The sequence below is a fragment of the Pinus tabuliformis genome, chromosome X (assembly GCF_031772625.1).
Source record: "Pinus tabuliformis cultivar Carrire ecotype Pingquan chromosome X, CPIR1, whole genome shotgun sequence".
Classification (NCBI taxonomy): Eukaryota; Viridiplantae; Streptophyta; class Pinopsida; order Pinales; family Pinaceae; genus Pinus; species Pinus tabuliformis.
The window spans coordinates 295,316,055-295,320,094 of NC_142308.1; positions in this window are offsets into that span (position 1 = coordinate 295,316,055).

The window sequence follows — 4,040 nt, forward strand, 5'->3', positions numbered from 1 at the left end:
TAATAAAATGTAAGGGCGTTGTGATGTATTCACTTTGGGATGAAGATTTTTAAGATGTGAATATTTTTGGTAACAATATTAGTGTTTAGTAATGTTACAGGTTTAAAAAAATTATATCTTATTTTTATTATAGGTTTAAAAAAATTAATTAATTAATTTAATTAAAAAATAAAAAGATATAATTATTTTTGAAATAAATTTCAAGTTTTTATGGCTCATTATTAAGAATATTTTAAAATAATTTATGGTAATTAAAATTTTATTATTTATTTAATAATTGAGTTAAAATTTACCCGGATGCGGGTGGTATCACGTCAATTAAATGTTAAGCCGCATACCAAAGTCAGTTAGCAGGGCAAACGGCAGATGGAATGTCTGTCGAGGACGCGTAGCAGGTGGGCAACAGTGCTTAAAGGTATGTGAATTCATTGCTGGGCAGTCTCGAATGTGGGTTCAGCAGGCCGGAGTTAATGCAGGCATGCATGATCGGCAGAGAATTTGTTATATTGCCATGGATCGGTTCATCACACCTGGTTCAGTCGCTGGAGTGTTTCATTGTGTGGCAGAGTTGTCTCAGAACCTTTGTCTTGTTTTTCGAATCTGGCTATTAGCGTGGATTGGCAAATTCCTTGCAGCTGCTCGCGTTCCTCAGGTAATTGATTTTCTCTGTTTCAATTTATCTGCTAGTCAATTTGTGCTCTGGAGAATGCCTCGACGCCGCGGGATTCCTCGCAGAGGTAGTCATACAGGGGATAGAGGCCAATCGTCTCGCCCAGCTCCTCAAAATGTTATTCCTCTTGCCTCTGCGTCTCCTTCTTCCCCGCCTCCGGAACAAGCCAGGCCCCTTCCGAACAGCTCTTTCCAGACCGCCAGATTCACTTTCCAAAGCTGGCTTAATAAGCCCATCTTGACTGCGAGCCTCACTATTGTCCTTGCGGAGGAAGATAGTAATCAGGTGAGCTCGGCAAATACTACCCCCTCTCAGTCTCAGGGAGACAGCGTGCTTCTCGGGGACCTGACTGGGATGGTGTTCCAGGCGGACAACCAGACAGAAGGTGGCCATGTCGCGGAGGTGCCACAACATCCCATTGATCTGGCTCAAAATGATATTGTGCCTTGCGGTCCGACTCAGTGGGCTGGTGGAGTCCTAAATTTGGTGACCACTCCTGATGGTGGCGAACCTGTTTATGATGAAAGTGGATTTGTGACCTGGGTTGCTTCTACCAGTCAAGCGGAAGCGGAAATTCCAGACTCATCTAAGCATGCAGACTAGAACTGTTTTCTCTCTGCCGGGGAGACCAACTAATTTTGGTTATATGTTGTTAATTCTGCGGATAGATGTCTCTGTCTGGTCCATACTCTGGCTTCGGCGAAGGGCCAATGTCACTCCAGTCTCTGTTTTCTGTTTCAAATATGGTTTTGTTAGCTGTGTCTTAATTTTTGTGGTCATTTCAGGGCATGATGAACGCAGTCAGGGTAATCTTTTTAAGTATGTCAGTGCCCGAATCAAAAATTTTGCAGTATGTTTTGTAAATCTGGCATCAAGCCTGAACTGTAAGGTCCATGAGTTTTTGGTAGAGGAATGGCCGCGGCCTCCTCAGAGGTTCTAACCTCTTTGTACATATTTTTATCTTTCTTTAATAGAATTAGCATTTACGGAGAAAAAAAAAATAATTGAGTTAAAATTTTAAAAATTCTATTTCAAAACAAACATATCTATTAATATAATTATATCATTATTTAAATCAATACAATTACATAGTTACTTTAAATCATTTTTATTATATCATTATTCATTTAATATATTTTAATTTAAATATAAAGTTAAATTAATTAAGTATTTACTCTTTTGTTGAATTGAGGCTTTTGTGATCTATATCAAGTTTATGAGAAAACTAGTTTATGAGAAAAGTTTTTCGGCGTAAATCATATCATAGAAAATTTGTCGACACGTTTCGAACCAACGAGTGTGGTTCATTGTCATGACAAGTTGAAGAACCAGATCATGGCCGCATATTTAAATAAGGAGAGCAGATCGTCCGAGGGCTATGTTTGCCTAAAAAACGACTATATTGGGTCAAACTAGATAAACGACTAAGATTGAGAAAGAACGACTAGATTTGACTATTCAATATTTAATTATATAATAATATTAAATTATTATTTTATTACTTATCATATGTTATTTAAATGTTAAATCTTATATTCGAATTTCTAGAAATAATAATTAATATTATATTATTATAATAATATTGTTATCTCATTATTAATGCTGTGTGTAACCAATCAAAATAAATTTAAAACATCTATAGATATTATCAAAAGTAAGGATTAAAATAATATTAGTTACGTATTCTTTATTTTTTACTCGTGAAATGCTTATTAAGATCAATTTTAATAACCTTATTCTTTAAACCTTGTTATGTGACACGTATTCATATTCCTCGAGTTTTATTGGTTTGGTTTGTGTCACACATATGCGTATTAAATAAGATTAAATAAAAAAAAAAAATTACTTTTACCATATAGAAATATAAAATAATTACCATATTTACTATGACTTTGACAGAACTGCATATTTTGTTACCTTTATTATTACTTGAAACATTATTATATATAATAGGGTCCTGTAATATACAACCTTAACATCTGGAATTACTTTCCAAACTAAAGTTTAAGGGGATTATACGCTAACCGAGTGCTAAACGTACCATAGATCCACTAGCCACTATTGAAAACAGGGTTTAATTGTGAGATAATTTAATCGGCCTAAAAACAAGACTTTATAATTAATTCTGGGACTAATTACGGTTAGTTCTCTGCTACATTTAATTCACACTACTCAACCTCGTTACAGTTGTATTAATGCTTCAACTTATGTGACGGCCCAGGTGATAACACTGCCATTCAAAAATCTTTAATGCTAGACTGCTTCGTCATCGATTTTCGGATCTGCTCCACATCTACGATCTCCAGCCATTGTATTGATTGGGCGGTGGATGCGAAACCTGAATTTCTATGCCTCTGGTGTAGCTTCGATACACTTTCATTGTTTTCCTCTTGGAGAAGGGTTTTAGTCTACTCTGTAAGGAGTCCTCCGTGCGCAGGTATTCCCTCCGTTTTACACTTGATGTTGGGGTGTTGTTTGAGTCCATACTTGTTTTGTCGTCGTCATGATAGGTCTTTTAATCGCCTATGGCTCCTCCGACAGACATCATGGTTCCCTGGCTTCGGCATTCAACGTTTGACATCAAGGAGGGATTTTATGAGCAGCTCGATTCAGGTAAATCAGAGTATTATAGTTTTTATTTTACATTGCTATGTCCAGTCTCCTTTTTACCCAGTTTTTTGGTTTATGCTTGAGTTTTAATCCATGTTACTCCTCCCTGTTGGGGTGGAGGTCTTTGCAAATATTACATCTTCGGTCGAAGAGCTGGTGGAAACCTTCATCTGATTCACCTGTGCGCAGTACCAAGTGCTGAGCCCATTTTCGGGTATTTGAATCTAGCCTAGGGTTATTTTGAAAGGGTTTGTTGTTGTTGCATTTTAGTCTCCAAGGGAGGCTTAATCTGTAAAACTATTAACTTATTAGTTCAACACTTTTTTGTTCCTATCTTTATGGAGTAAAATTATCGTCGGCCCTAAACGGGCGAAATGTATTCAGTTTAATGGATGAAGTTGTGAGGACCAAAACCCGGTTGAATTTGTTTATTTCATACTTTTCGAACAACCTTGCTCTACTGTTGCGAGAAATGATTTTATGCACAGTTTTTAGATCTTGAATAACTATTTAACTATTATTTTCAACAGTTTTCGAGTTAATATAGCATTTTACAACATTTACCTTGGCACCTCTATCTGGAATTTAAAGTAGGTTTGTGTGTATTAGTACCAACTGAGAAAATAAATTCCTCTTCGACTGTGTGTGGTGAACATAATTAATTCCAACTTAGCCCACGAGGGTAAGGGTTTTGGTAATCATGAGTGTAGGATTATTTCTGGTAGAATAACTGTCTTGAATTTTAAATGTTAAGTTGATT